This window comes from Palaemon carinicauda, unplaced genomic scaffold (assembly GCF_036898095.1).
Source record: "Palaemon carinicauda isolate YSFRI2023 unplaced genomic scaffold, ASM3689809v2 scaffold1083, whole genome shotgun sequence".
Lineage (NCBI taxonomy): Eukaryota > Metazoa > Arthropoda > Malacostraca > Decapoda > Palaemonidae > Palaemon > Palaemon carinicauda.
This window is the reverse complement of record NW_027168575.1, coordinates 5,169-32,326: the sequence shown is the minus strand read 5'-3', so window position 1 is coordinate 32,326 and position 27,158 is coordinate 5,169. Positions and strand designations below refer to the sequence as shown.

Below are 27,158 nucleotides of genomic sequence, written 5' to 3'. Positions count from 1 at the left end.
ACCTGAGAACTCGAACCATGTTCCATGGGGGAGGTCTCACTTCTGACTTAGGGCAGGTAAGTTCATAACTCCGTATGAGTAGAGAAAGTTCTAGCGAAGAAATGTCGATTCCCTTTAGTCTGAAGGCCAGGCTTAAGGCTGAGCGATAGCCTTTCACTGCCGAGACTGATAGGCGCATTTCTTCACGCAAATACACGAGGAACTTTCCTATTCCTGGAATAGTGGCATCGAGTGGAGAGATACCCGTTCCACGACACCAACCACAGAAGACTTTCCACTTTGCCTGGTAAACTGCTGCTGATGATTTCCGCAGATGTCCAGACATCCTAATCGCAACTTGTTGCGAAAATCCTCTCTCAGAGAGGAGATGCTGGATAGTCTCCAGGCGTGAAGTCGGCTACGGCTTTGTGGAAGATATTGGTGTGTGGTTGTTTGAGTAGATTGTGTTGTGGAGGGAGTTCTCTTGGTGGCTCCGTTAGGAGTTACAGAAGATCCGTAAACCATTTTGCGTGATGCCATAGCTGAGCTATGAGGGTCATTGAAAGATTGACCGATGTTCTGGTCTTGTTGAGTACCCTCCTCATCAGACAGAACGGGGAAAAAAGCGTAAACATCGATGTTGTCCCACCGTTGTTGGAAAGCATCTTGCCAGAGAGCCTTGGGGTCTGGGACTGGGAACAGTACAGCGGGAGCCTGAAGTTCAGGGCTGTTGCGAAGAGGTCCACAGTCAGAGAACCCCACAAAGTCAGGACTATGTTGGTTATTAGATGATCCAAAGACCACTCGGTACTCACTATCTGAGATGCTCTGCTAAGGTTGTCGGCGAACATATTCCTTTTGCCTGGAATGAAGTGTGCCGATAGTGGTATCGAGTGGATTTCGGCCCATCTCAGTATCTCTACTGCTAGATGGGATAGTTGCTGCACAAAAGTACCTCCTTGCTTGTTGATGTAGGCCATTACTGTGGTGTTGTCGCTCATCACTACCATCGAATGGCTTGCAAGGAACTGTTGGAACTGTTGAAGGGCCAAAAAGATGGCCTTCATCTCTAGGAGATTTATGTGGAGGTACTTTACTGACTCTGACCACAGGCCTGAGGTCGTGTGGTGCAGCACGTGGGCCCCCAACCCTTTTTTTTGAAGTGTCCGAGAACAGCATCAAATCCTGGGGGGAGGACAAGAAGGTCCACCCCCTTTCGTAGATTCTCGTCTGTCACCCACCACTGGAGGTCTGTCAGTTCCGCAGGTCCCATGGAGATCTGGACTTCCGAGGAATCGTAACCTTGATTCCACCGGGACTTGAGTCGCCACTGGAGGGATCTCATCCTGAGGCGACCGTTGGGAACTAGACGAGCCAGCGATGAAAGGCGACAAAGGAGACTTAACCACGATTGGGCTGGAAGTTCTTCTCTTCTGAGAAAAGGTCTTGCGACCTTTCTCAACCTTGTTATCCTGTCGTCTGATGGGAAGCCTTTGTGGAGATTGGTGTCTATGATCCTGACTAAGTATAACAGTCTCAGAGTGGGAAGCAGAGAAGACTTTTCTAAATTTACCATGATCCCCAGATCCTGGCAAAGTCTCAGAAGTTTGTCTCGGTGTTGAAGAAGGGTCGACACCGAGTCTGCCAGGATTAGCCAGTCGTCCATATAACGGATAAGACGGATGCCAATCCTGTGTGCCCAAGATGATATTAGGGTAAAAACACTGGTGAAAACTTGTGGTGCTGTGGAGAGACCAAAGCACAGCACCTTGAACTGGTACTTTCTGTTGTCTAGGCTGAATCTTAAGTACTTCCTTGAAGAAGGATGGACTGGGATCTGGAACTACGCGTCCTTTAGGTCCAGTGTACACAAAGTCTTGCGGTCTTACTGCTAGTCTGACCGTGTCTGCTGTCTTCATGCTGAACGGAGTTTGTTTGACAAACTTGTTCAGGGCTGAGAGGTCGATGACTGGTCTCCAGGTTCCAGACGCCTTTCTTACAAGAAAGAGTCGACTGAAGAAGCCTGGGGATCCGCCGAGGACCTCTTGAAGAGCGCCCTTCTTCAACAGAGTCTGGACTTCTGCTCGAAGGGCTTGCCCCCTTGCCGATCCCATGGCAAGGGAGTCCAATGACACTGGATTCCTTGTCAGGGGAGGTAGAGATGTTATGAACGGGACGCAGACCTAGACAGATCAAGGAGATTGTCCAGGAATCGCCCCCAAGTTGCTTCCACCTGTCTGAGCAACTTTGTAGGCATCCCCCCACTGGTGGAAACGCAGGGGTAATCCCTATCCTAGCATTTGCGGCCTCAGCTCCTCGCTCTAGGATTCTTTCCTCCCTGGACTTTTTGCCTTTCCTGTCCTTGACAAGAAAAGGCTTAGACACCACAGTCTTCGCTGCTGTTTTCGTCGTCGTTACGGTCTTGGTTGGACGGGACTGCTGGGGTGTTGGAGGTTTATAGGGCTTAGATGTTAAAGCCTTATGGAGGAGGGAGTCTTGATGAGACTTCCTCCACCTCTCAGAGGCAAATTCCACATCCTTAGGCTCAAACAGATGGGACCCCTCTAGGGAGGATTGTCTGAGCCTGTTTATCTCGACGATAGGGACATTCTGGTGGAACCTCTCAAGACACTGTATCTCGACGTTTCAAGATGGCGTTTGCCCACAAGTTCGAGACTTGGTGAGCAAGAAACTCGATCGTGCGAGTGCCTGAGAGAAGGAAGGTTTCCATAGCTTTCCTAGTATGTTCCTTGGAAAAATCCTCGGACCGTATCAGGATATCTAAGGTCCCTAACCAGATGTCCAACCATGATGTAGCTTGCATAGCATACTTGGTGACCTCCTGATTAAGGATCTCGGTTGCCGAGAACGAGACCTCCCAGTTGGAGAATCTCTCAAGAGGGATTCCCCTGGTTAGCTATTCCAGAGAGTGGTGAAGAGGAAGAGCTGAACTGGGTTCCTCCAGGATCTCGAAGTACTGTACAGTACTCTGTTGTTCGCGAGGTGGGAGGAGCTTGTTCGTGGTACCGGCACAGTTGGAGGAGGAAAACTCAGAGAGCTGTAGGGAGATCTTATCCCTGGTACTCTTCACCCCTTGAGACCAGGGCAGGGCTGCACTGGTCTTTGAGGGTTTCTGAGTACCAAAGACGCGGTCTAAGACCGTGTTTTTGCCCTGTCGAGGGGGTATCTCTGGGTCGGAAAACCCATTGAGAACCCTCATTAGAGTCAGAACCTGCCAGAATGCATGCTCTGAATGACTCTTGCTGGTCTCCTGCTGTAGAACTTGCAGCGAAGTCTCCTATCCCCAAAGGCTCTTCTTGGGGTGAATAGCGGACATTCCCCGAGTGGCTGGCCGTCTCCATTCTAGCCCTAGTGGAGGACTTTGGCAGTGTTTTAGAGTCTTTGGATTCCTTCCGAGGAAGGAGGCAAGACTCCAACATCGATGATCTGTGTGGCATATCCCTCCTGATCTCAGATTGCGGGAAACTCTTGGTGTCAAGAGAGGTTTCCTCCATTGGTACGATGGAGGAGTCTCTCTCCATGCGCGGTTCCCTTGGTAACAGGAGGTCTTCGTCCGACAGGGATGGAGTCTCTCTCTCTGAGAAACAGGAGGAACTTGTCTCGATGGTCTGCATGGAATCAGCTTCGCCCTCGGGGAAGTGACCGCATCAGAAACTCCTCTTTTCCTCTTCAAAGGGGTAGAGGAAACCATGGTTCCGTGCCTTAGGTCTAGAGCTATAGGTCGCTCTGATGAGCGATCAGACAGGACAGGCTTGAAAGCCTGTGTTACGGCTCTGACTAAGGCACTGAACCAGGGCTGCTGGCTGACGGATGCACTGTCAGACTCATCCCCTGAAGGGAAAGGGACCGAAGGTTCCCTATGAGGAGTCACTGTGATAGGTGGGTCCGCCTTAGAAGGCAGTTGAGAAATCCTGAACCCTCTGCTTGAAAGTGTTTCCCTTCTCCCGCAGTGCGCGTTGGAATGCGTTTGCGGGAAGGGGAATGAGGTGATGGCAACCTTGCCGGATGACGCATCTGTGCTCGTGCCTGTTGGTGCTCGTGCCTGTTGATGCGCGTGCTCCCGCGCAGGAGAAAGTTGGGGCGAGTGTGGGAGAATCTTGGAGCATGCGTGGGTGCGCAGGAGTGTGTTGGCGCAAGTCCGTAGGAGAGAGTTGGCGCGCGGGCAAATGGTGGCGCACAGAGTTGTCGCGTGGGCACATGGTGGCGGGCATGTGAGCGCTGGCACGCTGATGAAAGTTGGCGCGTAGGTGAGAGCAGCAATGTGGTTGTTGTCTCACCTACAGACTTGTGCGCTGGAGAGTCATGGGGCGCAGGTATTTGCCGCGCTGGTTGGCGAGCGAGCGATGAAGGGCGCACATGTTGGCACGGGGAAGGGCGCTGGCGCATAGAAGAGCGTTGGCGCCCAGGCGAGTGCTGGCGCGTGGGCAAGCGTTGGCACGCAGGAGAGTGCTGGCCCGTGGGCAAGCGTTGGCACGCAGGAGATTGTAGGCGCTTATGCGCAGGAGAGCGCAAGTGCACTGTGGTGTGCTGGCGCGTGGGTGCCCCTGGGCGTGTGCTGGCGCATGGGTGACCCTGGGCGTGTGCGCGCAGGGTGCGCAGGTGATCGTGGGCGCGTAGGCACGTAGCGCGCAGGAGAGCGCTTACGTGTCTGTGAATGTTAGCCCGTAAGCGCGTGAGGCTGCTGCTGTCTGTGAGGGCGAGCAGGTTGCTGGGCACGCCGAAGCACTGTAGAGTGATGATCTTCTGGTGGGCGCTGAAGGTCTGGGCGTGTGGCGCGCAGGGCGAGTGTGATGGCGTGCAGCTGCGCACTTGGGTGGAACTACAGTGGGCTCTACAGGCGACAGGAATGGTGATGGAAGGTCGGCAGGTCTGGAGGATGGATGGTCGACGTGTCCTTTGTAAGGACGATCATCCACAGAAGGAGATTTCAAACGATCTGCAGAGAGGTCCAGGATTGAAGTCACAAGACTGGTTGCAGGTGCAGTGATGGATGATGTATGAAGGTCTGACCGGGGCAACTCTTCGGGGGACTGTAGTGATGACGTTAAACCAAATAGGCGCCTCGAAGGGAGACTTCTAAGGCGAAAAGGAAGGCGAGCCTTCCGACGGATGCACCCTCTGGGGGCTGTTGGATCAGCAAGCTGACCGTCAGCAGTACTCCGAAGAGGAGTCTCTATAAGTGAACTCCCCCAAGGGGAAGAAACACTTGCAGGAGACCCCGACGTTGAACTTAGTTTCCCCCTCGTAGGATCGTCAGGAACAGGGGAAACCAAGTCGGCAGCTACAGCTGTGGAGTTTGGAGTGGCAGAGGAGATGGATGACGCCGCATGAGACACCTTCGACACAGCAACGTTGACAAGAGTCGGGGGATCTACCTCTGACGGCGACGATGATTGCTTAACATAAGCACCCATGCGGATGAACTGCAGCAGGGCTTCCTTGGAGGGCGAACCCATGAGCCCCAAGGAAGACCGTATCTGAAAAAGGGAAGTTAGTGACAAGGCCTCACCAGGGGAGAGAGGTGGGGCTGCTTCGCTAGGGGAAGAAACATCAACTCTCGTGACCCGGGGTTGGTCAATAATAACTTGGTCTACACTACTACTCGACAGTCTCTCATAAGAGATCGAACAAGTAGGAGCTTTGGAGGAGGGTTGGGCGACGGAAGAAGAGGCCTTGGGTTTTTCTTCCTTCGAAGGAGAAACATCCCACTTGGACTACTTCTTCCGCCGTCGCGCAAACCTCTCCCACTGGGAGGAAGACCACTCCCTGCACTCACTACACTTGTTAACACTATCCCACCGTTGACCTCTGCAGGAAGGACAAAGGGCATGAGGATCAATCTCCACCACCGACATACATGTTCCACAAGGGCGGCCGGAGAGTCCAGGGCAGGTGCGCATGGTCGCAGAAGTCAACTTCACACACACTCAAAGAGAGAGAAAACAAAATGGCGTTAATGGCCGCCAAAAGTCGGCGAGGATGAAGAGCAGCAACGACCGTTCAACATCCGAGCCGAAAGCAAAGTGAGCTCAATCACAGGTGTGTGAGGGGGAGAGGTTGCAAGCTACCCTCCCTAACCCTCGCTAACTAGCGGTGTGGGTAGTTAACCCTCGTTAAAAATTAATGGCTCGTCATTTCAGCTACGCTGAAAGTAATACCCCTATTAAATAGCGAGGTGTGTATTCCAGTTATGGAACAAACCTACATTAATAATGTAAGCTTCCATGTGAAGTACAGTAATCATTGTTCATTTACAATGTAGGAACACAAGTAATGTGAACTTCATTTCATACTCAACACTTGAGGACAAGCGACAAAGTCGAAAGATGCACATCAAACTGAGCTAAAGTGGGGTATTACTCTGAGTTATTGTGCTTTCTTTGCCCGCCCCCCCCTCTTTTTTTTTTTTTTTTCTTAACAAACTTGTATCTAATTATGGGAAGGTTCAACAAGGAGTCGGTCTTTTGTCTGGTTCCAAAGAAACAGTATCTTGGTTATACAACTTTAATGGAAAATTTGTGTTTAAATTACTTCAAAAACTCTGTTTCTGAATCCCCCACTAAAAGCAGACAGTGATGGCGATGTCGAGGTTCATTAAAGTCTACCCAAATATGAAAGCAAAAAGGTCTCTCTTGTGCAACTGTTCCAAACCCCTCACGGTTTTGGGAAGTATTAGCAACTGTACCAAGTAGAAATTATACTCATCTGTATATTTCCAAACATCCAGAACAAGTTGCCCTGTTGCAAAACCCACACAAAGACTTAACTATTTCCAATATCTAACACATTATTATTACTAGCTAAACAAGAGGCCCTGTTGGAAAAGCTTTCCTAGTTTATCTCTGGAATCTGGTACGAGAGAAAGGATTCCTAGGATAAGACTACAGGAAATTTCTCTATTACTTACTCGGGCAATTCTTCTCCACCTGTATTTCGGCATGACATCTACTTCTTGCTAATGCTGGTATGAACCCCCAGTATATAAATGGGTCTTTAATTGTGGTAATCATTAAGTTATTGGACCAAAAAGGGCAGTAAAAAATCCACACTCATAGTTGTGTTGAAAGATTCCATCTGCAAATTTCATATAAATCAATAGTCTTAAATTGCAGTATTAATATAGTTGAACACAGTTGTATAAAAAATGACAAATTCGAAGATAATTTGTATTTTTCCTAACCATACAAACCTTAGCTATTTACATTGGGTTTACCTTTTAGCGCAGCTGAAATGGCGAGCCATTAGAATTTAACGAGGGTGTATTAACCCCGCGCTAGTTAGCGGGGGTAGGGGAGTGGTAGCTAGCTACCCCTCCCCCCCTCACACACCGGTGAAGCTCACTTTCGCTTAGAGGTAGGACTTGTCTTGGGGGACAGGGCTGGCGGGCAAATATGTGTAAATAGCTAAGGTTTGTATGGTTAGGAAAAATATAAATTATCTTCGAATTTGTCATTTGTTCCGTAACCGAAATACAAACCACGCTATTTACATTGGGCGACTTAACCCTTAGGTAGGGTGGAAAGTCCCCAGCCTACTGGCTTTGGCTTTACCCGGGGACTCAGAATCCGAGTGAGTCGCACTCGAGAAAAGGAGTCCCTGCACCTCACAAGTTCCTTGCTCCGCAAGGAACCGTGTGGCCTACATAAGCTTGTGTGTGAAGGAAAAAGTGTGACCCGTCCTAGACAGTTGACCTGGAGTTCCAGAAGGAACTCTGGGTTAGGACGTTCCCAATACCACCTCGTCAGGGTATGGGGGACGCGACAGTATTGACTCAATACTCGGAACACAAGGAAGCATGGTTTACCTGCAGAGGTTCAAGGTCAGCTATGCAGAGACCAGGATCCTGCTTCCCCGAAGAGGGGATGATGAAGAAAGAAGTAAGGGCCAGACATACTTCATTCGTTCATGCAGACTAAAACCTGATAACAATGCCCTCAACCTTCTGCTACCTGTCCAAAGAGGAGCCTGAGGTTAGACCAGCTGTAGTGTAGCCACCACAGAGCGATAAAAAACGTATTGATGCTCCTGTGGGTCACGCCCTGCAGGGAGCGGGCTGCGAAGGTCATTAGACACTTCCAGACTCCAGCTTGTAGCACCTGCATCAGAGAGTAGTATTACTCGAAGGCGGGGGACGTTGCGATGTATCCAACATCGTGCTGTAGGGCGACGTGACGGGGGAGGGTCTGAAGACAGGTCGAGATGAAAGTCCTTGAGTCCGAGCTGAAGAGGTATACTGGTGACTCTCCCCCGTGTCCTTCTTGTGCTCCCAAACCGGCTGCAACTGAGGACAAACTGCAGCTGTTCCCAAAGCTAACCTCTCGATTCCTTACTGGCAAGAAGGAGAAGGTTTTGGGACATCAGATACAGAATGGAGACTCAAAATCTTGAAGGAATTGGACCGAAGGGCCGGGACCCCAAGATTCTGAGTCTAGCCAACAACTCAGGAGCGAACCTGAATGTTGCCTTCCCCCATTCCTTAGAAAGGGCGGAGTCGTACGAGATCAAGAAGATTGATTACACACTGGCCGCGGCCAGAGTGAGCAGGAGACCCAAGACGGAATACAATCAGAGGCCTGACGTAAAGGGTATTGAGAAGATCTCTTAAGGGACTAAAAAGTCCGAGCCATGCTCCAAGAAGGTGCGCAGGTGCATCAAGAAGGTGAGCGCTGAAGCAAGCTGTTAATCAGGCTATCCTAGACGGTCAGAAAACCGTTGGCGCCCATTGGTGCATGGCAAAGAAGGGCGCGCAGATGTGCGCTGGCAATTGAAGAAAGCTGGGGCACAGAAGTAAAGGTGAGCACTGGCGAGCAGGAGGAAGATCTACGGCAAGACTCAGCTACCGGAGATCGTGGTCCACAGCAAGCGAGCGCTAGATCGCTACTGATGGTGGTCAGGGGAACTGACACTCGTGGCAGATCGATGGTGATCGTTGACGCGTAGGAGATCGCTGACGAGCAGGTGAACGTTGACGCGTCTAAGGTCGCTGGCGAGCTGGTGATCGCTGACGAGCAGAAGGCAACGCGTGGAAGCCTGCGCGTAGAAGAAGATCCTTGACCCTGACCTGAACCGAAGTTTTAGATCGCGAGGGCGAACGTGGGCGCACAGGGCGCGTAACAGGAACCAACAGGAACAGCAGAGATGATCATCATGAGAGCGCTGACAAACTGGAGAGCGCTGACGAACAGGAGAGCGCTGGCGAATAGGAAAGCGCTGATGAGCAGGAGAGCGCCTGTGCGCTAACACTGAGCAGGAGCAGGAGAACAGAAGGGCGCGCAGAGGAATCCTGACACGCAAGGGAAGAACCCCCTTGGGAGGCAACCCTTTGCCCCGAAGGGATCGTTGTCCGTCGGGAGACTGATGTCCGTCGGAAGACTGTTGTCTGTCCGCCAGGAGACTGATGTCCGTCGGGAAGACCGTTGTCCGTCGGGAAGACCGTTGCCCGTCGCAAGACGAGGTCAGACTGCTGTCCACGGAAGATCAAGAAGAAGGAGTTGTAGGCTGCATATGGAGATTCAAAAAGGCGCCTCTTAGCACCCTTATAGGGAGATGAGAGGCCCTTACGACGAGGCGGACGGCGAGCCTTACGGCGAAGGAGGCCAACAGCAACAGAAGAATCTTTCGAAGAGGAGTCTCTATGAGTGTACTCTCTCGCGAACGAAAGAGAAACACTTCGTAGAAGAGACTGGTCAGCCAGTGACCTAAAAGGAGCAATCCTCCGAAGAGGGGCTCCTGCAGTTGCCCAGCCCCTTGAGCGAAACTGCAGCTGCGACCGCTCAGCACCAAGAGCATAGTCGCACGAAAAAAAGGCAAGAGAAGAACCCCCCAAAAGGGGAAAAACTCAAGCCTGGACAGGAGAAACTTCCCTCGGAAGGAAAGTTACCCATCCAAGGAGGCAAGCCTCCTGAGAGTTCTAAAATGAACTGCAGAGCTGTCAATAGATAAAGTCTCTTCTATCCTTACGGCAATAGTTTAATATTGGCATGTCCTTCTCCCATAAGAGCTGCTTCCCATAGATAAAGTCTCTTCTATCCTTACGGCAATAGTTTAATATTGGCATGTCCTTCTCCCATAAGAGCTGCTTCCCATAGATAAAGTCTCTTCTATCCTTACGGCAATAGTTTAATATTGGCATGTCCTTCTCCCATAAGAGCTGCTTCCCATAGATAAAGTCTCTTCTATCCTTACGGCAATAGTTTAATATTGGCATGTCCTTCTCCCATAAGAGCTGCTTCCCATAGATAAAGTCTCTTCTATCCTTACGGCAATAGTTTAATATTGGCATGTCCTTCTCCCATAAGAGCTGCTTCCCATAGATAAAGTCTCTTCTATCCTTACGGCAATAGTTTAATATTGGCATGTCCTTCTCCCATAAGAGCTGCTTCCCATAGATAAAGTCTCTTCTATCCTTACGGCAATAGTTTAATATTGGCATGTCCTTCTCCCATAAGAGCTGCTTACCATAGCTAAAGTCTTCTACTCTTTCTACCTGGTAGAAAGTAGTCATAAATAAATGTCTGGTAGTTTAAAAAGTTCAACCAAACTATTGATTCCAATCTATAGCTTGTATAGAACTAATTTTGGGGTTTGTTCTTGTGTAGAGAAAATAATTAAATCTAATGAATACCGATTCCAATATATTAGTTCGTACGAGGCTGGTTTGGATGTTTGTTTTTACATGAAGACAAAATAAAGGAATCATAAGGTTACAATTGGTAGGTAGTAGGTTGGCCAGGGTGGCACCAATTGCCCGTTGAGATACTACTGCTAGAGAGTTATGGGGTCCATTGACTGGCCAGACAGTACTGCATTGGATCCTTCTCTCTGGTTACGGTTCTTTCCCTTTGCCTACACATACGTCGAATAGTCTGGCCTATTCTTTACAGATTCTCCTCTGTCCTCATTCACTTGACAACACTGAGATTACCAAAAAATTCTTCTTCACCCAAGGGATTAACTACTGCAATGTAATTGTCCAGTGGCTACTTTTCTCTTGGTAAGGGTAGAAGAGACTCTTTAGCTATGGTAAGCAGCTCTTCTAGGAGAAGGACACTCCAAAATCAAACCATTGTTCTCTAGTCTTGGGTAGTGCCATAGCGTCTGTACGATGGTCTTCCACTGTCTTGGGTTAGAGTTCTCTTGCTTGAGGGTACACTCAGGCACACTTTTCTATCTCGTTTCTCTTCCTCTTGTTTTGTTAAAGTTTTTATAGTATATAAAGGAAGTATTTATTTTAATGTTAGTGTTCTTAAGATAATTTATTTTTCCTTGTTTCCTTTCCTCACTAGATTATTTTCACTGTTGGAGCCCCTAGGCTTCTAGCATCCTTCTTTTCCAACTAGGGTTATAGCTTAGCAAGTAATAATATAATAATAAGAAAAGATTAAGTGATTCAAGATCAATATATGACACCACTTTTTCATACATCCACATAAAATATGTTCAATTGTTAATGTTTGACACAACAGGAGCATTAGTTAAATGGTCATATTCAAGCCCCAAGTATAGGAAAACTTAATTCCTACAGAGGTACCAGGTTATAAATATCTTGATTTAAATTAAGTCCGTAATGCATTGGAAATATTTTCGATAACAAATAAACCTTTCCTACTGTTGATCATTTGCACTTGACCCTAGGGTATGAAAATCATGCAAAAGCGCGGCATTAGCTTTTAGAGAATTTGGGCCACACGGCCGGCCATTCTGGCCTAAGGTCACTCAACGCCCAGGCAAAAATGAGAGGGAACACTGCAGTTGCTTTAAGAAGAGTCAAGAAAGTAGCAAACTGACATTGAAAAGAACTTATCTCATGACGGACTAGAGGGACACTCAATAAGAGCGCCGACCTCCCCCGTGGCAGCTTAACCCTGGATAGGTACGGTGGGTCGTTTGCGACCCCGAGCGTCAAAAAAAAACAGGTTTTTCTCACGTGACTCACCCCTGTGACTGAATTTGTGGGTGATCGACCTGCAGGAGGTGTCTCCCCTACACGCTCTAGTAGTGTCCAGATGTGCATTGCTGTAGCTGTACTCCTTCCCCGATTTCTGAGACGCGTCGGGGTCGTTCGCGTCCGAGTTTACCCTTCTGAGGTAGTTTGCATAATTATCAAAGTTATTACGTATTATGAAATTGTCGTAGAATGGTGCAACTTGTATAGGTTATCAGTTGTGGAAAGTCTTGGTGGATTGTTTGGCTACCATGTGCATGTTTTTTTTTTTAGTTAAAATGTCGTTCATCACCACGAGGACCATTTTACCGCGAGTGCCCCTTTTTCATTTTTTTGCCAAGTCATTTTTCCGTAAGATATTGCCAAATAGTGTCGTAAAACTTTTGCTTGTTTAGTGTTGGAAAGTGTGTCTAGATGATCTGGCTACCCATGCATGACTTTGTTTTTGTCAGATACGACGTAGTTATTGGTATATTGGGTATTTAACTGCGGTTACCAATTTCTGTTTTTTTTTCAATATTTGTAAAAATTACTACGTAGTAAGGAATTGCCGTATATTATTCATTTTTTTTTCATGTTTATGTGTTAGAAAGTGTGCCTTGATGGTTGGGCTAACACGTGCATATCTTTTTTTTTATCTGAGATGTCGTATATTAGAATGTCGGGCATTTTACCGCGAGTGTCCCTTTTTAATTTTTTTTAATTTTTTTGCCAAGTCATTTTTCCGTAAGATATTGCGAAATAGTGTCATAAAACTTTTGCTTTTTTAATGTTGGAAAGTGTGTCTAGATGATCTGGCTACCCATGTGTGATTTTGTTTTTGTCAGATACGACGTAGTTATTGGTATATTGGGTATTTAACTGCGGTTGCCAATTTCTGTTTTTTTTTTCAATATTTGTAAAAATTTACTACGTAGTAAGGAATTGCCGTATATTATTGATTTTTTTTTCATGTTTATGTGTTAGAAAGTGTGCCTTGATGGCTGGGCTAACACGTGCATGTCTTTTTTTTTTATCTGAGATGCCGTATATTAGAATGTTGGGCATTTTTCCGCGAGTGCCCCTTTTTATTTGTTTTGCATTTTTTTGCTTAGTCATGTTACCGTAAGGAATTGGCAAGTAGTGTCGCAAAACTTATATTTTTATAGTGTTGGAAAGTGTTTCTAGATGATCTGGCTACCCATGCCTATTTTTTTTTTAGCCAGATATGGCGTATATATAAGTATGTGTTCGATTTTCCTGTGATTGCCATTTTTTCGTTTTTTCCCATTTCTTTCAAAATTACTACGTACTAAGGAACTATCACAGAGTAATATTTCATTTATATGTTTATTTGTCGGAAAATATGCCTTGATGGTTTGCCTAGCACGTGGCTGAAATTTTTTTTTTCTGAAATGCCGTATATTAGAATGGCCATTTTTCCACGAGTGCCCCTTTGTATTTGTTTTGCATTTTTTTGCTTAGTCATGTTACCGTAAGGAATTGGCAAGTAGTGTCGCAAAACTTATATTTTTATAGTGTTGGAAAGTGTTTCTAGATGATCTGGCTACCCATGCCTATCTTTTTTTTAGCCAGATATGGCGTATATATAGGTATGTGTTCGATTTTCCGGTGATTGCCATTTTTTCGTTTTTTCCCAATTCTTTCAAAATTACTACGTACTAAGGAACTATCACAGAGTAATGATTCCTCTAGATGTTTATTTGTCGGAAAATTTTGTTTACTTTTTTTTTGATTGAATATCATCAAATTTTTTTAGCTAAAATATTGTTTTACATTTTTTTTTTTATTTTATTTCCCTTCAAAAAAAAAATTTTTGGGTCAGAATTTTAATTTTATAGTCGTAAAATAATCGACAATTATCCAGCAACCCACCTTACAATTTTTATGCATATCCAATAATAATTAGATTAGTAAATAACACCTTGAAATTGACATACCCTTCCTACATTTCAAGTGGCAGATTAGGGAGTCTGAGTCAGTGTGGTTGGCGGCCATTTTGTGGACATATCCGAAGCGTAAGCTGCCCTATCTATATATATTCTTGTTCCCTATAGAATTTGTGATATTTTGGTATATTTTTACCTGCATAAATATCATATTATATATTAAATATATGTATTTTTTTACGAAATTTCCAAGTACTCAAAAAATTACCTTTAGATATGGCCCCTGATATAAATGTAATTTACAAAATAATGAAGATATTTTTACATATTTCTATTTTAGGATAACATATGTTTATTCCCTAAAAAAATTAGCCACTTCCTATTTCATTTGGGTACCCAAAAAAATTCATGAAATTTGGACAATTTTTTTTGGCCAAAAAAAGTTACCCTTTTTTTCTCATTTCAGATCTTCACCTCCATGGGTCTGACTTCATCCAAAATACATCAAGATGTGACCTAAACATTCAAGAATCAATTCCTAAAAGGATTTGTGTATATATGTATAAACTTTTTTTTTATGAATTTTTATGTCAGGTCTTTTTTTTTTCTACTTAATTTTTTAAAATATTTATAATAAATAGTTTTTCTGCAGATGAGTAGTATTTATCTTTACAGTTGTTTTAAGCATTCATTGAATTTTTTTTTGGCAAAAGAAAAAAGGAGGTTACTGCAAAAACTGATTTTTCAAGAATTTTTTTTGGCGTCGGGGTCGTTCGCGTCCGAGTATACCCTTAAAGGGGTGTCCGAGGACCGTACCTATCCAGGGTTAATTCGCAACCTTGACCTTGACATGTATTAATTGGCGTGGATTTTCGTACACTTATAAACCAAGTTTGAAGTCTCTGTGACAACGATGTCCAAAGTTATGGTTGATTACATGAATTGGACATTTTGCTCGACAGTGACCCTGACCATCCAAAACTGAATCATTTCCAGCTTTTTACATAACAATCCCTGCAAGTTTTATTACTCTTCCATTAAAATTGTGGCCAGGAAGCTGTTCACAAACAAACAAACAGGGGCAAAAACATAACCACCTTTCAACTTCACTGACAGACAAATATCACAAGAATATAATTTGGGTAGCCTACACATTTGTGTATATCTTTCCATAATCATTTAACTATGCTGTGTAGTACAGAACGGCACTTCTCACAAGTAACTCAACCTTGATATAGCAGGACTCAATCCAGGCTCGATAGCCATAACATTTTCTGGAACATTTTCCATATTCACCAGTAACAACATTTGACAACAACCACCTACAAAACCCACCCCCAAAAAAGGGTACATGACAGCTTTTTCAAAACGTGTAGTACTTAGCATACATAACTTTATAGCCAAAGGAAACTAACTAGTATTCAAGCAATGTGCTGTAGTAATAAAAAGATACAAGGCTTTACATTACTGTATCATGAACACAATGGGAACAAAATCAACCCACAGAATTTCACAACGGCTCCACTACTGTAGCCTACAGTGTGAGACTGTAACAGCATCATGACAAGTTATAAGATACAAATTATTCAACCAGACTAATTTTGGCTAATCCACAGTTGCATAATAGTAATTACCAATGGAAACTACAAGAAAATTATTCAATGAAAGTGATAAGTTTCTCAAGAGCTACATCAATAATTTACCTCCTGGCTAGTACCTCGGTAGCTCGTCCGTCTAGCATTCACATGACGACAGATTGATACGGGGCAGGGACCAAGAGTTTAATCCATTTACTTGGGCTGGGCACCACAGTGGGTTGGGCTTGCCCTAAAATTCTGGTGAGCACCTCTCTGGATGATACAGGAACTGACATCAGATACCTTTATCTTATAAAGAACCAAGTGATGGCTAAACTCATGAAAAACAGACTAAGACTATGAATAAATTTGTTACACAATGTTTTTTTTACCATGTAAGAAACTTTGAAAATGTAGGCTTTAAATGGTTCAATAAAACTTGTAGTGAACCTAATGGTTTAATCCTGATTCTTGCAATGTCAAACAAGCAGTTATGTCACTTTAGCATGACACCCTTATCAAACCTATTTCTGAAATTACTCACAAAGACGATGAAGGGTACAGATTAAGGAACTGTTATTAGATACCATGAAAAGTTATCCTTGGATATTGGTTAAAATTTGTCAATTTGATTTTCTAAATTTTATATAGTTACAATACTTAAAAGTACACTTGAACCCGTAATTTCAATTGGAAATTCTGCGACCAATTTAGCTTACCTTTTTATTATCTTTTACGGATTGGTGACTGTAATATTACCCTTTTAAGTCAATATATGTTTTTAAACAGTAAATGCCTGGCAACATTTATTCCAGGATCTTTACCATTTTCTTTTTTTTATGGCAAATTTTTATTAAGACTCAATACTTTCAAAATTTACAGGGCCATCAGTTTACATTACTTTGGCATACAGTATAGCCTGAGCACCGTTCATAGACAATTCAACTTAGTATGTAGCCCACAGAAACTCAAGTACTTTTATTGACCCCTTAAATCATTGATCAGGCTTAACAATTTCCTTCTATCATTTTTCCTGGAAACTCGATTCCACTTGAAAAAATTAATTCACCTACTTAAACTTAACCTTTACCAATTCGACGAAACCTGACACCGTCTAATCTCTATAACAGGAAACCCTTGGTTTCTATTCAATCCAACCTTAACACTTACTCAAATTTGTTAATCATAGCCAGCTACCATGTTAACTAATTACTTACATTGAAATATATATCGGCATCTGTGAAACTATTCAACCTAAGGTTCTGTCTAGATAACAGGCGTCTCCAAGGTTGTGAAATTTCTTAACCTACTGTACCTATATGTTTTAAAGAGGAAGGTTAGGTTAGGTTAGGTTAGGTTAGGTTAGGTTCCGATACACTAACTTACCTCTCTAAGATAATTGTTGAAATCCACTGCTGTGTCCTTGCTAATTCCAAGTTCTTCAATGCAAAAATCTATTGTTGTGTACTCCTTAGACCATGAATATATGAAAATAATTATTTTCTTCAGTGGTAACGTTGAACCCTCCAACCACGTATCTTTGCGAACTGAAAGGCGTTCTTGACCGCATGCCGATTTACTACATCGCCATACAACATTTCCAGCACATTCTTTAAAGACCATATCATGCTTCCTTCTGCACTTCTTATTTGCTGGTATAATTTTGTTCTCCTGGAAAAATTTGACTGCATCCAATTCTGTTTTGATGTTTTCAAATAACCACTCTAAATTATACTTCATAGTCAACACTGATTTCTGAAACAAAAATACAACATAAACACATAAGTATTGGTTTCTCCACAAAATGGTTATCATTTAAGGGTTTTCCACATCAAAATACATACTTTGGAATAAAAAAAACATTTAAATTCGATAGGCACTCAGTTAAATCACGGTAAGACCACAACATAACGTCTATTTTGCAAGGTACCCAAATTGAGGTTCCGAACATACTTTCATCTAGAAAAAATATATTTGAAGGCTTTGTGAAAACTTTGCTATCTTAAATATAAAAAAAATACAGGTGTATTAGTTCGCTTTCTACACGAAAGTCAACAAGAGACTGTACAACCGAAAAAGAATAATTTATGAAAACGATCCAATATGACTTTCTTTTAAAGGGAGATGTGGGTAGGCCCATGATAAGTGAACACAATATTAATAAGAAAACCCTGCCATAAGCCCAAGGACTGCAACAGGGAAAAATAGCCCAGTGAGGAAAGGATCTATAGAAATAACTAAGCTATACAAAAAGTTATTGAACAATTGAAATATAGGAACAAGTAACATTAAAACATCTTTTTATAATGAAAAAAACTATTCTTAATATTAAGGGGGTTAAAAATAAAGGAGTTAAGGGGCATAAGTCATCATACATACACCCTGAATGCCTTAAATAGTGGACCTCATTACCTTCCCAATGGTACATTGAAGTAACGCTGCCCGGAACAAATGAGCATTAAAATGTTATGATGCAAGGAAGCAAAGACCATTCTAAATTGGTGTAAAGAAAACGGTCCTCAATAGAGCTACCTCGGGGGCAGTGACTCAGTAGGGGGTTGATTCACCCTGTTGTATTAGCACGAAATACAATTAGGTTAAGTTTTCGGTTAATGTCCAGGAGAGGGCCGCATGAAAATATCAGTGACATTCAATGAATTTTTACTAGAATGTGTAGGAATGTATGTAAATAGTGGTATACGAGCGACATAATTTAGTTAAATTCAATAACAGTCGAAATATCAACTATCAAACTCACGCTACTCTTGTCTTCCTCCCAGAATTTTTCTAAATCTGTTGTTGTTGTTGACTGTCTTGTTTTTAGCTCAAATGAGCCCTGTAACTACTATAATCCCCAGACTAACTAGTCCACTATGACGTCCTACACGTTTGGCCTCAAAAATCACTGAGGCCTTAGGAGGGGGAGGCCCCCCGGCAGGCCTAGGGAGGGGTAAAGGGCCCTAGGTTAGGTTAGGTGGGTGTATTAGGGGTATTTTTGTAGTGAATTACAGGGCAATGTAACCTAGGAAAAAAACTACTGTTTCATATAGAAAAAATTACGCTCTTCAAAAATGACACAAAAAAAAAAAATGGTAAATTTTTACAGTAGTTCCAACTCCATTTTTGTAGAGTAATTATATATTTTCGTGTGTGTTTTTACCAAATTTAAATTTTGGATTGGCAGGCAGCCGTATTGACATGCGCAATTATATCTTCAAACGACTGTTCATATTTCCACATAGGTTGCACGAAATAATTAACAGGTCAATTTCGGAGTGGCACTTCGTTTATACCTAAACCTCACCTTGGCACAAAATCTAAATCAATTTCCGTAAAATATAAGAATTTTACATACGACATAAAACTCCTGTGGTTTCAGAAAAGTTTTGACATGGTCACAGTTTCTGTAATAATCACTGCATAAAGAAAAAGCATTTAGCAGAAGGCACGTTATGTATATGATATAAAAATTGAGAAATAACTCACATTTGATTTATCTTTGGAGGTTAGCAGGGAGAACAAGAAGTCTGGAGGTTACGGAAACAAAACAACCAGACGCCATGTTGTTAGTGTTGCCAGATGGGTTAGTCTAAAGATCCCTTCCCCCCCCCCAAAAAAAAAAACCCAAACCAACGCAAAAATCCCTAATTCCCTCATATATATTTTCTTCCGATCCTGTAGGCTTTACTATTATAGAAATTACTCTCTATATTTCATATAAGTGCAAGCAAATTGGTATAGAATATCCCCAATTCCCCATCTGACACCCAAAAATTCCCAAATCTGGGGATAAATAGGTATATCTGGCAACACTGACTTCGTGAACGAGAATTTCTGGAAAAATCATAAAATATTTTCGTACCTACGATTTGCTCCTGTAAATTATAAAATAAAGCTCCTTAAAATAGAAATATTTTTTTAAACACCATAGACAGTACAGTAAACGTGGAATTATAATTTATAACTTAATTATGAATGGTAACAAGAAAGTTGACTGAGAAGCGTTTCCTTATTCTTTAAGGACTGCTTTCCTGGTCCTATAAATGGAATACATTATCATTTTATAGATGTTTATTTTCTATTTAAGACTTGTAATTTAAGAAATTCATGGACATTGCGATGGTATGGACACCTACTGACAGCAAACATAACTAATCATGCTAATAATAAATCTCAACTTAGTGAATTATGCAAAGGTATTTTGTGCAAGATGATAAATGAAATTTACAACGTATATCATAGAAATCGTGTCTACTTTTATTCACATTCGTAATATACTGAATTCCTATGATAAAAACTGGTAAAAATATGTTTTTTTTAAACGGCTGGCAACTTCTGCCTTTTCTAGATTGGTCATGAATATATCTATTGTTTAATGATTTGAATAATTTCGTATTAAATATATATTCCATAAAAATCAGTAGATGAAGGAAGTTTAAATGTATTCCTTATACATTTTAATGCCTTATTTTTCTTCAAAATCAGATGTTTTAAAGATATTTTGTTTTCTTGTTTGGTAAAACAATTGGCAGACCAGTTTCCATAACTGCCACGTGGCATAAAATGAAATTATAATGTACACAATAAATCAATCTTAAAGATGCAATGGAATGAAAATTTGGTTGAACAAAATACTATCTAAAGATCGTGTGTTTTTACGTGTCCATTGTTACATATGAACACAAAGCAAGAGACATAACTGAAAGACCTTCTTTATAAGCTTATATAACATTAACACATCGTTTTACAGACAATGTATTCTTTTCAAATTGAATAAAATTATCCAACAATGAATGTTCAACACTGGAAAGAACTATATTTAACCCAAAACATAATAAAATCTAGATTTTCTGTTGGCAGACGATTTTCTAACAGGGAAACCAAACTAAAGTATTAAAATACTACAAAAGAAATCATCTGGCTGCCTATTGTAACATTAAAACTGACTTCTTAAGATATTGGCTGTCTAATCTATTCAGATCTCCCTGGACAATTCTATCCTGTTCGTAATACTAGGCAGGCAGTTAATTCTAATAGCCAGGCCTTCTCCATCACGAGGCTCAATACTACACAGTGTTCTAGAAGTTTTATTCCAGCTGTTACCAAGTTGTGGAATGATCTTCCTAATCGGGTGATTGAATCAGTAGAACTTCAAAAGTTCAAAGTTGGAGCAAATGCTTTTTTGTTGACCAGGCGGACATGAGTCTTTTTATAGTTTATTTATGACATATTTGTTTTTGATGTTGTTGATAGTTTATTATATGACATGTCTGTTTTGACGTTGTTTCTTATTTTAGAATGATTTATTGTTAATTTGTTCTCTTCATTTATTTATTTCCTTATTTCCTTTCCTCACTGGGCTATTTTTCCCTGTTGGAGCCCCTGGGCTTATAGCATCTTGCTTTTCCAACTAGGGTTGTAGCTTGGATAGTAATAATAATAATAATAATAATAATGATGATTTTTCAGTATTTATACATTCTATTAGGGTTGTAATCCCAAGAAATTCATGGGCACTGCGATGGTAAGGACACCTACTGACAGTAAAAGTAACTATTCGAGATACCTTTATGAATCATGCAAAGGTATTTTTGTGCAATATGTGCTCCTTATAATCAATTAAATTTAAAACGTATATGATAATTATTATATTTTCTTTAATTCCCAACCTTAATATATTGAATTCTTGAAATAGAAACTGGTAAAAATCTAAAATTATAAAAACTTCTGGCAACTTTTCTCTTTTCTAGATAGTCATAAATATCTCTATTGTTTAATGTTAAGAATATTGTAGTATTAAATTTATATTCTATAATAAATCACTAGATATATAAAGTTGAAATCCAGTTTATATAATTTTAATGCCATATTTTCCTTCAAACTCAGATAATTTAAAGGTATTTTGTTTTCTTGTTTGGTAAAACAAGTGGCAGACCAGTTTCCATAACTGCCACGTGGCATAAAATGAAAATATAATATACCAAATATATAAATCTTAAATATGTAATGGAATAAAAATTTGGTTGAACAAAATACTACCTAAAGATCATATGCTTTTATGTGTTCATTATTACATATGAACACAAAGCAAGAGACTTAACTGAAAAAAAAAAACTTCTTTAAAACTTATATAACATTAAAACGTCGTTTTAAAGACAGTGTTTTCTTTTCAAATTGAAAATAATTAATCAACAATGAAGATTCAGTACTGGAAATATCTATATTAGACCTAAAACGTAATATAATCTTTAGTTCCTGCTGGCAGACGATTTTCCAATAGGGAAAAAAAACTCAATTAATACAATAATATAGGATAAAAACCCATTGTACTATATATATATATATATATATATATATATATATATATATATATATATATATATATATATATATATATATATATATATATATATATATATATAACCTTCCACTAAATTTATTTTCAATATTGGCTGTTGATTCTATTCAGTCATTTCTCAGTATTCATTTCGTCATTTTTGGCTTGTAGGCCTACTCTTAAGAAATTCAAACCTATTGTTGAATTCGCAAATTATTTCATATAAAATATATCTTTTACGAAGGTTACTATAAGGTTATTTTGAATATGATAAAAATTGAGACTTTGTTTGTCATTATAAAAAGGGCTCTATTTTTGGGGTCCGAAACGAGTAAGGGCCGGGGTCAGAGATAATGCCCCAAAATTTTCGGTGTCAGATTTTGTGTTAGACTACAGCATAGAGTCGTTTTATGGGTATAAATGTGGTCATCGCATATTTTCGCTCTCCGGCTAAAATTATAGAAGATATATGAGTTTTTATTGAAAAAGGATCCTATTTTTGGGGTCCGAAACGAGTAAGGGCCGGGGTGAGAGATAATGCCCCAAAATTTTCGGTGTCAGATTTTGTGTTAGACTACAGCATAGAGTCGTTTTATGGGTATAAATGTGGTCATCGCATATTTTCGCTCTCCGGCTAAAATTATAGAAGATATATGAGTTTTTATTGAAAAAGGGCCCTATTTTTGGGGTCCGAAACGAGTAAGGGCCGGGGTCAGAGATAATGCCCCAAAATTTTCGGTGTCAGATTTTGTGTTAGACTACAGCATAGAGTCGTTTTATGGGTATAAATGTGGTCATCGCATATTTTCGCTCTCCGGCTAAAATTATAGAAGATATATGAGTTTTTATTGAAAAAGGGCCCTAGTTTTGGGGTCCGAAACGAGTAAGGGCCGGGGTCAGAGATAATGCCCCAAAATTTTCGGTGTCAGATTTTGTGTTAGACTACAGCTTAGAGTCGTTTTATGGGTATAAATGTGGTCATCGCATATTTTCGCTCTCCGGCTAAAATTATAGAAGATATATGAGTTTTTATTGAAAAAGGGCCCTATTTTTGGGGTCCGAAACGAGTAAGGGCCGGGGTCAGAGATAATGCCCCAAAATTTTCGGTGTCAGATTTTGTGTTAGACTACAGCATAGAGTCGTTTTATGGGTATAAATGTGGTCATCGCATATTTTCGCTCTCCGGGTGAAATTATAGAAGATATGAGTTTTTATTGAAAAAGGGCCTTATTTTTGGGGTCCGAAACGAGTAAGGGCCGGGGTCAGAGATGATGCCCCCAAATTTTCGGTGTCAGATTTTGTGTTAGACTACAGCATAGAGTTGTTTTATGGGTATAAATGTGGTCATCGCATATTTTCGCTCTCCGGCTAAAATTATAGAAGATATATGAATTTTTATTGAAAAAGGGCCCTATTTTTGGGGTCCGAAACGAGTAAGGGCCGGGGTCAGAGATAATGCCCCAAAATTTTCGGTGTCAGAGTTTGTGTTAGACTACAGCATAGAGTCGTTTTATGGGTATAAATGTAGTCATCGCATATTTTCACTTTCCGGCTAAAATCATGGAAGATATATGAGTTTTTATTGAAAAAGGGCCCTATTTTTGGGGTCCGAAACGAGTAAGGGCCGGGGTCAGAGATAATGCCCCAAAATTTTCGGTGTCAGATTTTGTGTTAGACTACAGCATAGAGTCGTTTTATGGGTATAAATGTGGTCATCGCATATTTTTGCTCTCCGGCTAAAATTATAGAAGATATATGAGTTTTTATTGAAAAAGGGCCCTATTTTTGGGGTCCAAAACGAGTAAGGGCCGGGGTCAGAGATAATGCCCCAAAATTTTCGGTGTCAGATTTTGTGTTAGACTACAGCATAGAGTCGTTTTATGGGTATAAATGTGGTCATCGCATATTTTCGCTCTCCTGCTAAAATTATAGAAGATATATGAGTTTTTATTGAAAAAAGGCCCTATTTTGGGGGTCCGAAACAAGTAAGGGCCGAGGTCAGAGATAATGCCCCAAAATTTTCGGTGTCAGATTTTGTAGACTACAGCATAGAGTCGTTTTATGGGTATAAATGTGGTCATCGCATATTTTCGCTCTCCGGCTAAAATTATAGAAGATATACGAGTTTTTTTTGAAAAGGGGCCCTATTTTTGGGGTTCAAAACGAGTCAGGGCCGGGGTCAGAGATAATGCCCCAAAATTTTCGGTGTCAGATTTTGTGTTAGACTACAGCATAGAGTCGTTTTATGGGTATAAATGTGGTCATCGCATATTTTCGCTCTCCGGCTAAAATTATAGAAGATATATGAGTTTTTATTGAAAAAGGGCCCTATTTTTGGGGTCCGAAACGAGTAAGGGCCGGGGTCAGAGATAATGCCCCAAAATTTTCGGTGTCAGATTTTGTGTTAGACTACAGCATAGAGTCGTTTTATTGGTATAAATGTGGTCATCGCATATTTTCGCTCTCCGGCTAAAATTATAGAAGATATATGAGTTTTTATTGAAAAAGGGCCCTATTTTTGGGGTCCGAAACGAGTAAGGGCCGGGGTCAGAGATAATGCCCCAAAATTTTCGGTGTCAGATTTTGTGTTAGACTACAGCATAGAGTCGTTTTATGGGTATAAATGTGGTCATCGCATATTTTCGCTCTCCGGCTAAAATTATAGAAGATATATGAGTTTTTATTGAAAAAGGGCCCTATTTTTGGGGTCCGAAACGAGTAAGGGCCGGGGTCAGAGATAATGCCCCAAAAATTTCTGTGTCAGATTTTGTGTTAGACTACAGCTTAGAGTCGTTTTATGGGTATAAATGTGGTCATCGCATATTTTCGCTCTCCGGCTAAAATTATAGAAGATATATGAGTTTTTATTGAAAAAGGGCCCTATTTTTGGGGTCCGAAACGAGTAAGGGCCGGGGTCAGAGATAATGCCCCAAAATTTTCGGTGTCAGATTTCGTGTTAGACTACAGCATAGAGTCGTTTTATGGGTATAAATGTGGTCATCGCATATTTTCTTTCTCCGGGTAAAATTATAGAAGATATGAGTTTTTATTGAAAAAGGGCCTTATTTTTGGGGTCCGAAACGAGTGAGGGCCGGGGTCAGAGATAATGCCCCAAAATTTTCAGTGTCAGATTTTGTGTTAGACTACAGCATAGAGTCGTTTTATGGGTATAAATATGGTCATCGCATATTTTCGCTCTCCGGCTAAAATTATAGAAGATATATGAATTTTTATTGAAAAAGGGCCCTATTTTTGGGGTCCGAAACGAGTAAGGGCCGGGGTCAGAGATAATGCCCCAAAATTTTCGGTGTCAGAGTTTGTGTTAGACTACAGCATAGAGTCGTTTTATGGGTATAAATGTGGTCATCGCATATTTTCGCTTTCCGGCTAAAATCATGGAAGATATATGAGTTTTTATTGAAAAAGGGCCCTATTTTTGGGGTCCGAAACGAGTAAGGGCCGGGGTCAGAGATAATGCCCCAAAATTTTCGGTGTCAGATTTTGTGTTAGACTACAGCATAGAGTCGTTTTATGGGTATAAATGTGGTCATCGCATATTTTCGCTCTGCGGCTAAAATTATAGAAGATACTGTATATGAGTTTTTATTTAAAAAGCGCCCTATTTTTGGGGTCCGAAACGAGTAAGGGCCGAGGTCAGAGATAATGCCCCAAAATTTTCAGTGTCAGATTTTGTAGACTACAGCAGAGAGTTGTTTTATGGGTATAAATGTGGTCATCGCATATTTTCGCTCTCCGGCTAAAATTATAGAAGATATATGAGTTTTTATTGAAAAAGGGCCCTATTTTTGGGGTTCAAAACGAGTCAGGGCCGGGGTCAGAGATAATGCCCCAAAATTTTCGGTGTCAGATTTTGTGTTAGACTACAGCATAGAGTCGTTTTATGGGTATAAATGTGGTCATCGCATATTTTCGCTCTCCGGCTAAAATTATAGAAGATATATGAGTTTTTATTGAAAAAGGGCCCTATTTTTGGGGTCCGAAACGAGTAAGGGCCGGGGTCAGAGATAATGCCCCAAAATTTTCGGTGTCAGATTTTGTGTTAGACTACAGCATAGAGTCGTTTTATGGGTATAAATGTGGTCATCGCATATTTTCGCTCTCCGGCTAAAATTATAGAAGATATATGAGTTTTTATTGAAAAAGGGCCCTATTTTTGGGGTCCGAAACGAGTAAGGGCCGGGGTCAGAGATAATGCCCCAAAATTTTCGGTGTCAGATTTTGTGTTAGACTACAGCTTAGAGTCGTTTTATGGGTATAAATGTGGTCATCGCATATTTTCGCTCTCCGGCTAAAATTATAGAAGATATATGAGTTTTTATTGAAAAAGGGCCCTATTTTTGGGGTCCGAAACGAGTAACGGCCGGGGTCAGAGATAATGCACCAAAATTTTCGGTGTCAGATTTTGTGTTAGACTACAGCATTGAGTCGTTTTATGGGTATAAATGTGGTCATCGCATATTTTCGCTCTCCGGCTAAAATTATAGAAGATATATGAGTTTTTATTGAAAAAGGGCCCTATTTTTGGGGTCCGAAACGAGTAAGGGCCGGGGTCAGAGATAATGCCCCAAAATTTTCGGTGTCAGATTTTGTGTTAGACTACAGCATAGAGTCGTTTTATTGGTATAAATGTGGTCATCGCATATTTTCGCTCTCCGGCTAAAATTATAAAAGATATATAAGTTTTTATTGAAAAAGGGCCCTATTTTGGGGGTCCGAAACGAGTAAGGGCCGGGGTCAGAGATAATGCCCCAAAATTTTCGGTGTCAGATTTTGTGTTAGACTACAGCATAGAGTCGTTTTATGGGTATAAATGTGGTCATCGCATATTTTCGCTCTCCGGCTAAAATTATAGAAGATATATGAGTTTTTATTGAAAAAGGGCCCTATTTTTGGGGACCGAAACGAGTAAGGGCCGGGGTCAGAGATAATGCCCCAAAATTTTCGGTGTCAGATTTTGTGTTAGACTACAGCATAGAGTCGTTTTATGGGTATAAATGTGGTCATCGCATATTTTCGCTCTCCGGCTAAAATTATAGAAGATATATGAGTTTTTATTGAAAAAGGGCCCTATTTTTGGGGTCCGAAACGAGTAAGGGCCGGGGTCAGAGATAATGCCCCAAAATTTTCGGTGTCAGATTTTGTGTTAGACTACAGCATAGAGTCGTTTTATGGGTATAAATGTGGTCATCGCATATTTTCGCTCTCCGGCTAAAATTATAGAAGATATATGAGTTTTTATTGAAAAAGGGCCCTATTTTTGGGGTCCGAAACGAGTAAGAGCCGGGGTCAGAGATAATGCCCCAAAATTTTCGGTGTCAGATTTTGTGTTAGACTACAGCATAGAGTCGTTTTAAGGGTATAAATGTGGTCATCGCATATTTTCGCTCTCC

At 41.4% G+C, this 27,158-nt stretch overlaps 1 long non-coding RNA gene across 1 annotated transcript in view; it reads right to left on the bottom strand.

Moving 5' to 3' along the window:
• The window catches only part of LOC137635266 (uncharacterized), a 43,444-nt gene extending 24,464 nt beyond the window's left edge, over nt 1-18,980 (bottom strand). The window contains exon 1 of the long non-coding RNA XR_011042625.1: nt 18,897-18,980. This is a non-coding gene — a long non-coding RNA (uncharacterized lncRNA). The remainder of the gene's footprint in view (nt 1-18,896) is intronic.
• Nucleotides 18,981-27,158: the final 8,178 nt, after the last annotated feature.